This window comes from Dama dama, chromosome 30 (genome assembly GCF_033118175.1).
Source record: "Dama dama isolate Ldn47 chromosome 30, ASM3311817v1, whole genome shotgun sequence".
NCBI classification, from domain to species: Eukaryota; Metazoa; Chordata; class Mammalia; order Artiodactyla; family Cervidae; genus Dama; species Dama dama.
Genome location: NC_083710.1, coordinates 18,673,603 through 18,687,251, shown reverse-complemented (window position 1 = coordinate 18,687,251; position 13,649 = coordinate 18,673,603). Strand labels below are relative to the sequence as shown.

Genomic DNA, 13,649 nt, shown 5'->3' with positions numbered 1-13,649 from the left:
TGTGTATAAGATACTTATGTGTTCAGGTTTAAATAATTAGATTAGAAATTAAATTATATATAATTATACTTAATTTAAGATAATCTGGGTTGTCTATATAAAAGTATTCTTCTAGAAGGGAATGGACCGCTATTAAAAAAAAAAAAAAAAACAAAGACTATGATGTGTTAGCGCCATCTACTGTTGAGTAAGAATAATCTCTTTGTGTATACTTGGATTTTTCCCAGCCCCTACCTATTAAGTCCTGCCCATTACTGTGGGTATCCTCACTTAGTTGACCACTCTGTAAACTCTGGGTGTTTGGGAATATTTAGGTGATATTCTATGTTCAGAGTTGACCAGTTTTTGAAGATCTTGCTCATAATTCTCATCAAAGTAGCAGTAGCAAATTTCCTATAATATTCTTAACAGTTAAAGGATTTTAAAAGGAAACTAGCTGGTTATGCTAGCTTTCCATATAGCATCTTTGGTTTATTTAAAGTTTACTGATTGATTGGCCATTGCTATGAAAAGACTGAAGGATTAAAACTCAGATTTTAAATTGAACGCGCCATTTGTAGTTGTAGGACTGTCCATGGAGAACTGTATTTCCATATGTTGCTTGTTTTATAATGAATGTCCAAATCTGCATAGCACAGTGTTGAGTGTCTTTGTCATTTAGAGGAAAAGCTGTGTTTAAATAATATATTAATTTTCTTGGAGTTTAATTTGTTACTGGAAAGGACATCACAAAGATAGGTTCCTGTAACACTATTTACTTTGCCACTTATGATCTTGAGACCGTTAACCTTAACTTCTCTGAGCCTCAAATTTCTCATTTGTAAATGAGAATAACAGTAACAGTACCTATCTCTTGAGATTATTGTAGAGCATAAATAAGATATACCTTCTAAAGCCCTAAGCATAGCTTATGGCACCTTATAATAATAAATACTAGTTGTTATAATTATTTGTCATTAATATTTTTATCACTGATTATATACTTAAATATAATTTTCAACAAATATGTTTTTTATCTTAGTAACTAATACCTTTTAAAAAAACCTATAATGTTTGAATAAAACTTGCCGCCTAAGAATACAGATGTTCAAAATGTTTACTGTTTCTGCACATCATTTATAATGGAGGATGATGTGTGGTTGGGTGGAAAGTAACAAGGCCTTTTGGATCTCTGGTCCTGGACCTTCAGTTACTAGCAGTGTAACCTGCAGTAAACTATTTAACCTCTCTAAAAAACTCAGTTTCTTCATCTGAAAAATGGGGAGAGGGTGTTATGAGGATTAAATGATACAGTGTATATATGGAGCCGTTATTCATTTCCTATTTGTGGACTAGCAGACAATAAATGTTTATTCTCCCTTTCAAAAACAACCTACTACAAGTTTACTAACATGCACCTATTTCTCTAATTTTGCTTTGCATTATTTATGCTAAAATAAGAGATTAAGCATCTTTATGTTTGAGAGACATGGAGTTTGAGGGGATACAAAGAATTTGTGACAGCTTTGAGGTGTCTAATTGACATAGGATCTAAATATATGAGCGTTTCCTTTTTAATTTGAATAATGTAATATGTGTACATGATTGTTAAATAAATTATACAGGAAATATTTGGGGGGGATTGAAAGGAGGAATACTTTTTCTGCTGGACCCAGCTTCCCTGCCCCCTTCCCATTATTGTCATTGTCACCATTATCGTCACTGTCACCTTCATCTACCGCCATTGTTTTAGTAATTATCGCCCCTTGAATATTCTAAGAGGACATAAAGAAGATAAAATCCACTCATGGATTAATGGAAATACTTAACCAATTGCATGTTATTTAGCAGCATTATGGACCAAGTCTTCAAGGTAGGGCAGGGGTTGTATGTGGTGGTAACTGATGAACACTGAAAACATAGTGAGTGTGTGTGTGTGTGTGTGTGTGTGTGTGTTCAGCTATACTTGGTACATGCTTGTAAATACATGAACAAATGAACGAAAGCCTATGCATCACAATAGTAACGTCAGCTGAAACCAGTGTTCTTATCACACTCTAGTTTAAATTTCTGTGCATAATTGTAAACAACTAATTCCCTCCTGTGTCCTCTGGGTCTTCACTTTGTAATGCTGCAATCAGTACATCACCCCTTGTTATCTTGCATCTTTTCCTCTTTACTGGCAACTTGTGTGTATCAGCAAGCCAGACCGTGTCTTCCTGATCCCCATTCATCCATGTGGCTGTGGGTTGACTCTTCCCTCTTCCTCACCCCCTCGCAGCCCAGGTTCCTGAGACTGTCGTTCGCACACGTGACCAGTGACTTCCTAACTGTCAAGTCTCGAGTCCGAGAAACACTTTTCAGTCTTACCTCCTTCAGTCTCTTGTCTTTGTCATCATTGTCTGATATTCTCCTCCCTTGGTTCCTAGTTCTCCTCTCTTGACCTTCTCTTTTTGAGTCTCATTTATTTATTTAAAAATTTTTCCTCGCCCAGCCCTCTTAACTGTTGGTCTTTCCTTAGGTTCTGTCGTTGCCCTTCGCTTCCTCTTCCTCTGCAGATTTTCTTTGCACTGCGGGGACCTTGCCCAGATGTGATGATCGGCTGCCTCCACTTGAATTTTATCTGTGGGATCCTAGGTCAACCTCTGGTAGTGCAGGGGACAGAGGGCTGTGGGCTTTAGCCCATGAGACCCTCCACCACCTGTCAGTGCACGAAAGCTTCCCTGCATAAACATACAATCCGTGTGAGACAAGCAACTGAAAACCACGGAAGCACGGACAAGTAGTGTGTTTGGTGTGAAAACAGCCTCAGAAGTGTCTCTAACCCTTTCTGCTGCTGACGTACTCCTCTGTAGAAATTCTGGAGCTGCGCTCGAGGGGCCTCAGGCTCCCTGTGAGCACGTCTCCTTGTGTCCCATCCAGGCTGCGCCCCTCAGTTATCACCCCCTTCAGATGGTCTGCTCCTCCCGTATTCTGCCAGTTAAAGGACCAAGATACACTCTGTGTATGAGCCAAACCCCTAATCATCCTAAACTCAGCTGCTGCCTCTCTTATCGTATGCAACCAGCCAGCCCTGGGATAACTCCTGCTTTAGTATCTTTCCTTAGCATCTGCAGTGGAATTTACTTTGTTACAGTTATTTGGTCAATGTCTATTTATTTCACTAGAATCTTTATGTCCCAAGTCCCTATCATATTTTCACATGATATTTTTATACGTAGAAATACATTCCTAAATCCTAAATACAATCCCTAAATCCCAAGGAATATTTAATAGCATCACCCTATACTATACCAAAGAACCCAGGTCTCCTGCATTGCAGGCAAATTCTTTACCAGCTAAGCCACCAGGGAAGCCCAAGAATACTGGAGTAGGTGGCCTGTCTCTTCCCCAGGGGTTCTTCCTGACCCAGGAATCAAACCCGGGTCTCCTGCATTGCAGGCGGATTCTTTACCAGCTGAGCCACCAGGGAAGCCCTACTAAAGAACACTAACGTACCATAAAATAATAAGTCTTTTAATCTTGATCAAATGTTATATTAAAGAATATTAAGATTATATTAAAGTGAAATACTTTAAGCTTGTTTTCTTTTGTAGTTTCTCAATTTAAAAGAGTTGTTTATATGTTATCAATACCTTCTAGAACTTGCACACCTCTGATTCCTTCAGTTTAAAAAAATGAAGTTCAAACTCCCTATGAGTCTTATGTTATTATCCAGTTCTTCTCATTTAATATTTCTCAGTATTATTTTTGTTCTTTAGATGCTCTCCAGTGGTGGTTGGTTCAGTAGTTACATTTTTGTGAAATGTATACTGTACTTCCCATTTGTTGTCATTTTTACAGTAGACTCTCCCCATTATCCTTTCAGAGCCAACCTTGGAGGTGTAAACTTTTTCCACTTCAGTTCTAAATAAATAGCATGAGAAGATGGCACGTTCCAAATTCTAAACGGTTACAACTTATTCATGTAGGTTTTCCAATGGTTCTAGTGTTTGACATAAGAGAAGTATTGGGCTAACTGAAACAAACTTTTAGATGCCTAATCTTATTTTAACCTTCTGAGATGGTTACTGTTTGATGATGACTCAGGCTCAGATCCAGGGCCATGACTTGTCTTTATGGATGCGACTACTTACCTCTCAGCCTAACAAGACAGAAAAGTTACCTCTTCTTGATACTGTGTATAACTGGTAACCATTTGCCCATTTCATTTATTTTTTTTTAATCTCCTGAAGCCCAGAAAGCCTGATGATCAGATTTTAAGAACTGTATGATAAAAGAGTCAGTAATTCTCAAACAAGGTCTAAGGTGGTGGTTGTTTAGTCGCTCAGTCGTGTACGATTCTTTGTGAGCCCATGGACTGTAGCCCATCAGGCTCTTGTATCCATGGGATTTTTCCAGGCAAGAATACTGGAATGGTTTGTCATTTCCTCCTCCAGGGGATCTTCCCGACCCAGGGATCGAACCCATGTCTCCTGGTTTTCTGTATTGGCAGGCATATTCTTTACCACTGCACCATCTGGGAAGCCCGAGATCTAAGGAACAGAGCCTGTTTCCTGTGAGTAGTGGCTTTTTGAGTCAGATGCTAAACCTTACTCAAAAAATTATCTGCTTAGGCCTATGAATTTGGGCATGTTTCCTGGTCTTTCTGTGCCTCAGTTTTCCTGCCTATAAAATGGTAAAGTTCTGACGGGCTTCCCAGGTGGAGCTGACGGTAAAGAACCCGCCTGCCATTGCAGGAGACATAAGAGACGCAGATTTGATCCTTGGGTCGGGAAGACGCCCTGGAGAAGGAAAAGGCAACCCACTCCAGTGCTCTTTCCTGGAGAATCCCATGGACAGAGCAGCCTGGTGGGCTACAGTCCACGGGGTCACAGAGAGTCAGACCCGACTGAAGCGATTTAGCACAGCACAGAGTCCTTATGGGGATTACATGAGATACTGCGCGTGTAAAGTGCTGAGGACAGTGTGTGGGCACTGGTTCCTCAGTAGTGCTAATATCATGGTCTATGTGTTATTTTTATTATTTTCTTTTGTTGTTGTTTTTCAGTCGCTAAGTTGTGTCCGACTCTTTGTGACTCCCTGGACTGCAGCACACCAGGCTTCCTTGTCCTTTACTATCTCCCGGAGTTTGCTCAAACTCATGTCCATTGAATCGATGATGCCATCTAACCATCTCATCCTCTGTTGTCCCCTTCTCCTCCTGCCCTCAATCTTCCCCAGTATCAGAGTCTTTTCCAATGAGTCAGCTCTTCTCATCAGGGGCCAAAGTATTGGAGCTTCAGCATCAGCCCTTCCAATGAATATTCAGGATTGATCTCCTTTAGAATTGACTGGTTGGGTCTCCTTGCAGTCCAAGGGACTCTCAAGTCTTCTCCAGCACCACAATTAGAAAGCATCAATTCTTTGGTGCTCTGCTTTCTTTATGGTCCAGCTGTTCTTACACCGATATATGACTACTGGAAATACAGCTTTGACTCTACAGATCTTTGTAGCCAAAATGTTTCTGCTTTTTAATACACTAGGTTTGTCGTAGCTTTTCTTCCAAGTAGCAGGTGTCTTTTAATTTCATGGCTGCAGTCACTGTCCACAGTGATTTTGGAGCCCAAGAAAAGAAAATCTGCCACTGTTTCCACTTTTTCCCCTTATTTTCGCCAGATGTCATGATCTTCGTTTTTTGAATGTTGAGTTTCAGGCCAGCTTTTTCACTCTCTTCTTTCACTTTCATCAAGAGGCTCTTTAGTTCCTCTTTGCTTTCTGCCATATTGGTGGTATTATCTGCATATCTGAGTTTTGTATATTTCTCCCAGCAGTCTTGATTCCAGCTTGTGATTTATCCAGCCTGGCATTTCGCATGATGTACTCTGCATATAAGTTAAATAAGCAAGGTGACAGTATACAGCCTTAATAAACTCCTTTCCCAATTTGGAACCAGTCTGTTGTTCCATGTCCAGTTCTAATTGTTGTTTCTTGATCTGCATACGGATTTATCAGGAGGCAGGTAAGGTGGTCTGGTATTCCCATCTCATGAATTTTCCGCTGTTTGTTGTGATCCACACAGTCTAAGGCTTTCGCATAGTCCATAAAGCAGAAGTAGATGTTTTTCTGGAATTCCGTAACTTTCTGTATGATCCAGCAGATGTTGGTAATTTGACCTCTGGTTCCTCTGCCTTATCTAAATCCAGCTTGTACATAAATTATTTTTTACATAATTTTTCCTGTGCCAGACATGTGAAATGTAATTTTACATGTAAATTTAAAATGCAAATTTTAAAATTTCCTCAAACTTAAGACTTCTGGAAATTTCTGGCATCTCTGAGGGAATGTTGTGATTTTTAAGCAACTTAAAGTAATTCCAACCTTAAGTTTGGTTCCAGCTTACACAAAGAACCTGTTGAAATTCTTTTACTTTTTATATAAGGGCTTTATTTAAAAATAGGAATGATGCTTGCTATGTTCTCCATAGTTCCCTCTTCCCTCTGCTTCACACACATCTGACTCCTGCCAGTGCTAAATGCTGGAGGTCCAATAGTGAGAAAAGCACCTGTGTTCCATGTCCTCTGTGAGTAGAGCACACAGGTGTGCCATGCTGTCCCATCTTCAGTTATACAGGTGACTAAATTCTATAAAGCACCGGTATTCATGTGTATTGCTGGGAAGGACTGAGGGCAGGAGGAGAAGGGGACGACAGAGGATGAGGTGGCTGGATGGCATCACCAACTCAATGGATGTGAGTTTGAGCAAGCTGGTGTTGGTGATGGACAGGGAGGCCTGGCGTGCTGCGGTTCACGGGGTTGCAAAGAGTCGGACACGACTGAGCGACTGAACTGAACTGATTCAGGTCTATGAGAGCATTTCACAGGGAGACCTCACCTGGTCTAAGTGTTAGGAAAAGACTCACTTCGGGAAGGAACTTGAGATGAAGTCCAGAGATTGATCAGTATCATTAACTAGGAACAGGGTGAACAGGGCAAGGCATGCATTTCACACAGACATGATGTGCTTGAGATGAAAGGGAGCCATTATAAAAAGGTGTGTTCTTAAAAAAATGTAATGAATTCTTATTTTTTTACAGTTGTGGTATTTTACTGTTAAATATATTCTGTCTAGGTAGATCTAAGTATTATAAGTATTATAACAGTCTTAAAATTTTTAATCAATAACTGCAATAGTCTTTTCTTAATAAAACCTTTATGTTTAAGAAAATGTAAAAAGGAATGATTTTTAAGGTAAATTGTAATTACTAAATATTGAAATTAGTCATAAAATTTGATTCAATAAGCTGTGCTTTCAATATGAAAGATTAAGATAATTTATTCTTGATTATTTCAGGGGTCAGATCATGTGGCTAATGAATAATTTTCATCACTTTCATTTTTAAAAATAGGGCACATCATCCCTGTTTTGGGGGGCTTCCCTGGTGGCTCAGCTGGTAAAGAATCTGCCTGCAATGCAAAAGACCTGGGTTCGATCCCTGGGTTGGGAAGACCCCCTTGAGAAGGGAAAGGCTACCCACTCCAGTATTCTGGCCTGGAGAATTCCTTGGGCTGTGTAGTTCATGGGGTTGCAAAGAGACATGACTTGGGAGCAACTTTCACTTCACTTTCTCCCTGTTTTTGTCAATTGTACCGTTTATTACTTGGTAACCAAAAAAAGGAGGATCATTTCATCATTTATTCAAAATTTATTTCAAGTGACAAATAATGCGTGTTTTGGACAGATTTAGAACTAACCATTCTGTTCTATAATATTTTGAGTGTATTTTTTTTTTCTGTACTTGTATTCCTAGAAATAAACTGCACCAGTTCTGTAGTTTGTTTATAGTTTATGTAACTGCTGAAGTAGAAAGTTAAATAGATCTTGAAGGATACCTAATTTATGTATTCTGTCAGCAGTGACATTTCAACTTTTTTTAGTGACTCCATATCCCTTAGAATTTTAACATGTCTTGTTAGAATCATAGTTGGTGATGATTGTATAATCTATGCCTTCATCCACTGATGCCCCCTTCTCCAACAGAGTTTCTCACATGGACTCCTGTGGCTTATCTAGTGTCAACCACATGGCACTAATTTTAATTTTCTCCATCTTTTTGGGCCACCCACTGAGGTTCTGTTCTGTTCATGGGGGAGTGCCTCTTTTGGTGGTTTTTGTTGCTGATCCTTTCTTGGCGGTTGCAGGAACCGCCCAGGGCTGGGTCACTGAATGATATCTAGGACTTGATGGTGAAGCTGTCTAGCCTGGGAGTTTTATTTATAAAAAGGTTTTTCACTGTTGATTTAATTTTATTTAGTGGCAATATTGGGCTGTTCAGATTTCCTATCTCTTCAGTGTGTTCCAGTAAATAATGTTTTTCTAGCAATTTGCCTATTCTGTATTTTTAAATGATGGCTGTCCTCCTTTTTCTTCCTTGATATTGCTTATTTCTGCCTTCTCTTTTTTCCTTAATCATACTGGGGGTTTGACATTTTAATCTTTTCCACAGGGCCAATTTTTGGCCGTGTTGATCTTCTCATATATGTTTTCTGTTTTAATTGCTTTTGCTATTACCTTTGTTAGCTCCTTTCTTTTACTTTCTTTGGGTTGATTTTGCCAAGTTTTCTCCTCTGTGGTAAAGCCTCATTATTACTTTAGTATTTATTCTAATGTTCAAGACTGTTACTTTGGTTACATCCTACGAGTTTTGAGATATACTATATTCATTTTAATCTCATAATTTAATAGAAAATCTGTGATGTTGATCCCTTTGCTTTGTATTTTTTATTACAAATGTTGAATTTTCTAAAGTTTAATCTATTTTTCGAAAGCTCCAACTTGGACATTTACTGGTTATTTTGTGTTCTATAATTGATACCATCCAGCTTTTGCTGATGATCACATCCTTTCATTTTGATTTTCTCAGTCCTTTTCTACTTCCAAAGTAGCGTTGTGTGGGAGAAAAACAAATGTAGGGTTGTATTTCCCACCCCGTCCCCACGTCTGCTCCAGTAGAATGGTGAATTTGTAAGACTAGAGTAGACTGTCCTTGAGGTAAGTTGTAGAAGTACCAGGGGCCCTCTCGGGAACTGAGCAGCTGCTGGGCAGGAAGTCTCTGCCTCTCTCCCAGAGCCCTCCGCGTGTGCTTGTTCCAGTTTTGCTTTGCGAAGCCTCTTGAATGTTCCTCTCTTCCCTCACCTTCTTCTTCTTCCCTCCTCTGATCCTTCTCTCTCTCCCTTCCTCCCCACCTTTTTCTCTTCCTCCCTCCCTCCCCAACTTCTTCTCTCCTATCTTCATCCCTCCCTTCATCTTTTTTCTTCCTCAAATCTTCCTTCTATTCTTGAGTCTTCATTGCTGCCCCCACCCCCCAACATGTTTCGAAAGTTGGAAAGCCCCCGCACTAGATACTCCTGATTTTTGGATCTAGAAGACCCGCAGGAGCCATATGGCATTGACTTGTTACACTCTAAGAAAACCTGAAGAAAATCTCCTATGCCCTTTCAAATCCTCGAAGCAGAGCATAGTGTTACTGTTCTCTGGGAAGCCGGGTCATCCTGAAGAAATTGGGTCACTGCCCCTTTAAATAGAAACTGCCTGGAGGGAGGGGTGGAACTCGGGACACTTCCTGAAGCGCTGGGCCCACCAGCAGCGTCAGTTGGGCCCGAGTGGAAGGCGAGGCCCGAGGAAACCCCGTGGTGTGTGTACCAGGAAACTTTTCTGTAGTCTGGTGGTAGACCTGCTGTGAGTACTCAGCTGCCGTCAAATAACTGTGTAAAGAATTGCCCCCCCGCCCCCAGTGGCCCTATTCTTTATTACCTTGAAAGGGAGTTGACTTTTAAATACCCGATTTGGAGGGTGAAATAAGGTTCAGTTCAGCCATTTTTATGTCCTGGTTGGAACATTTTAAAAGATATATATATATATTTAAAACCACTTGGAAGATTATTTGGAGATTATCAAGGAAATAATTTTTTCCTTCTCTTGTTAACTGAGATGAATTCTGTAATGTCCATTTTTTAGATTAAGATCTTTAAAAGCTTAGTTGCATAACACCTTTTTAATTTATTTGATTCCCCAGGTAGAGCACTAATGAATTGACTTAAAATTGTAGATGATTTAGGACTTTATATTGAGCTTTTCTATCAGAAAATGTCAATATCCCTTCATTTAGCTACTTAAAAATAATGTTAGCTGTACTTTATAGTATGTTTTGAAATTAAAGATCTTTAGATTTATATGTAAGTCAGTTGCATGGTTCTTTTGAGTTGCTCAGAATTGTTGTGAATGCCTCTTAGAGCTGGTGAATTCTAGCTTAATTTAAATATATGTTGTATATTATGTATATTTTATGAGTATATGTATGTATATGTGTGTGTGTGTGTATACACACACACTGTCTCTACTGTTTCTGTAACTTAAACTGATTTGAATGCTGGCAAAAATCCTCATCCAATTGTATAGTTTCTACATAAATTTAAAGTACTTCAGAGTAGTTGGTATTAACTTTTAAAATTGAGAATTCTAATTTTAAAAGTAAGTTTCAAAAAAAAAGTTGTTCACTAGCTTCAAATTGGAGAAAATAGTTACAGGAATTTTGCAATTGGCTTAGGTGATTCAGATGGTAAAGAATCTGTCTGCAATGCAGGAGAGTTGGGTTCGGTCCCTGGGTTGGGAAGATCTCCGGGAGAAGGGAATGGCTACCCTCCCCAGTATTCTTGTCTTAAGAATTCCATAGACAGAGGAGCCTGGTGGGCAAGTCCATGGGATCGCAAGAGTCCGACACAACTGAGCGACTAACACTTTCACTTTCACTACTTTACCAAAGAAAGACACAGATTATGGTTAATTTTATTTAAAGAGAGGTGAATCAAAAAGATAATGGACAAAGAAACTTTTAAATCTTTTAAAATTAAATCTGTAGATTTCATCAGTACTAAGTTTGAAGAAAAGTTATACATCAGAGCTGAAATTGCAAAGGGAAATTTTCTGCATATCATAAATGGAAATCCTTGAATCTTAAAGGAGAAATAATCTTTTTGCCTAAATTAACTTACATATGATGGCAATTTTTTCTAGTTATTTTTAGTGAAAAACATATGAATCCAGTTTTTGAAATTCTAATTTCTGTTTGATTTATGGATTCCTGAGGTATGTGTAAACTTTATGATAGAGTCATGATCTGACTGCTAATGGTCAAATATTTGTTTTCATAACAATATATACAAATGGAAAGCTGGTTTTTTTTAAATCACTGAAATAACTTAGATTTTAGTTATTGATTAAACAAATGGCCAAGAGTTGTTATGATGTAATTTTTTTTTAGAACTGGCTTATGATGATTTTTAAAAAAATGCATACTTTTGTTAAACCAAATAACACTAATGATTTACAAATGAATAGTTCACTGAAGTTAATGGTTAATTGAAAATATTTTAGATATATAGGATGAATTTCATCTCAATTATAACATTAAGTGATCTTATTTGCCCACTTGTTTTGTCATATCACTTGCTTCTCTGATTTGGCTTTAAAAATAATACTTTATAAATGTTTCTGCATGTATTGTCTCTTTTGGATCCTTAGAATAACTTATAAGGGAGGTAAAACAAATACTCTTATCCTTATTTTACAAGTAAAGAAATTGAAGTCAAGAGATCGTTACCAGTCAGACTCAGTTCTAGTCTTTCAGCTGCTGAGTTTGTACATTTTATATGTATGTAGTACAAATAAAGTATGCCTAATAAATATTTGTTGAATGAGTTAGCATAAATAAATTTTCTTATAAAGTAATAGACTTATTCATGATTTAATTAGAAATTTCTTTAATAAGAAATCTGGATGATATAAGAAATTAGAAGGGAAAAGTCATCTTCAAATTCATCTACAGTGCATATGATGAAACATAAAATTTTTTTTTTGAAAGATAAAAAATTATCTCACATGTTATTTGTATGTGATTGTAACAAAAACACAATTCTATATATAAACATTAAAAATACATAATTAAAGTGTATAGTATGATATATACACTTATATACGTATATGTATTTAACTGATATCATACTTCATTGGCAATTTAAAATCTGATAGTTGACCTGGTGTCAGTGAAGAAGCATTTCTAGAGAAATTTATGTCCAATTTTAGGAAAATTTAGGGAGAAAATTAAGAAAAGTTATTTATTTTATCCAGAAAACTAACAGAGGAAACAATGAAAAAAAGGACTGTGATAGAACTTTAAAAAGTGGCGCTTGGTTAAAAGGAATTTGAAGCAAATTCAAAAAAACCTTTCTTTAATTTTCTTTAATCTTCTATTTTTTTTAAATTTGCTTATGGAATTTATATATAATACTGGTATCCTGTAGCCATTCAATGGGTTGTTTGGACATTTTAACTTTAACAGAAAAGATAAAAAGATTGTGAAAACATTTATCTGCATAATCATTGTCCCTGATACAACTTGTTATTTTGTGCTTTTTTCTATTAACATACTACAAAACTTTCTGTTATAAAAAGAAACAATTAGCAAAGCTGTGCAATTAAATGTGAAGCTTATCTGGAGAATGACTTTGAGGATGGGAGGAGTGGACAAAAGTAGATACCTCAAAGCTAAAATAGCTGCCATTCTTCCTAAATTCCATTATTCTCTCTACACACTGGTCTTGAAATATTTATCATTAACACTGTCTCCTTGCCTCTCCCACTAAACGGTAATTTTTTGATGGTAAAGACTGCATTTTCATGTCTCCTCCTCAGTACCTGGCATACACAGCAGGGTCTCAGATATTTGTTGGATGGAGAGGGAAATCAGATAATACCAGTGGCTTTAAATTTGATACCAGCATACAAAATAGAAACTGCTGGTTTATATGAAAAAAAGAGAAGGCACAGTTCTGGGGCTGTGAGGATAAAAGAGATGACCAGTTTGTTGTTAAAGAAGTAAATTCAAATGATGCTGCAGAACTGAAAAAGGTAACAGTCTGTTTGCCTTCTCTCCTGAAAGTTTTAATAGTTAAAAGGAAACATAAATACTATTTAAAGTCATCATTACCAGAAAAACAAAAACCAAAAAGATACTCATTATCTTTTCAGAACATTTAAAGCAGATATTCTACTTTAACTATGTAAATATCTATTCTATTGGATATGGGGCTTGGAAACAGGAAGTAGACAGGCTCTGTCACTTGGGACAGATTATTTGATCTCTAAGCCTCAATGACCTTCTTAGTATCTTAGGGGGATAAGAATGGTTACCTCCTTCACAAAGTTAACATGATTATTATATGAGAGAGGTAAGGTGAAGTACATAGCACAGATTTATAGGAAACTCTCAATAAATGTTAACTTATTACAGTAAACTAAATTACAGTTGAGCTGTTACTTAAATAATATTTTTAAAATTATTAAAAATAATTTAAATTTTTATTTAAATTTATTTAAATAAATTTATTTAATTTAGTGCAACCTGATTGTAATTGATGGTCATATTTTCACAGAATAAACTTCCAATCCTTTATAGTTCAGAAGTGACTTAATCTTCACTGAATAATTTTCTTAAAGGGAATTAATACAGATGGTGCTCTGAAAATGTCAGGGGTTCTATATTTTTATCCACTATTTTAAAACTAGTCTTTGTATGTCAACATGATGTTAAGAAACTTCATAATTATTTAGACTCATTAGGGAGTTTGAATAAT

At 37.1% G+C, this 13,649-nt stretch overlaps 1 protein-coding gene across 3 annotated transcripts in view; it reads left to right on the top strand.

The window, feature by feature from the left end:
- TSC22D1 (TSC22 domain family member 1) overlaps positions 1–13,649 on the top strand; it is a 125,676-nt gene that overhangs the window by 77,380 nt on the left and 34,647 nt on the right. Inside the window, exon 1 of one of the 3 annotated variants that reach the window (XM_061133124.1) lies at positions 9,582–9,696. The exons of the other annotated variants lie outside the window; for them this stretch is intronic. The gene's annotated coding sequence lies outside the window, so the exon portion shown is untranslated. Of the gene's footprint in view, positions 1–9,581; positions 9,697–13,649 lie in introns of those variants that run through there. 3 annotated transcript variants of the gene reach the window in all.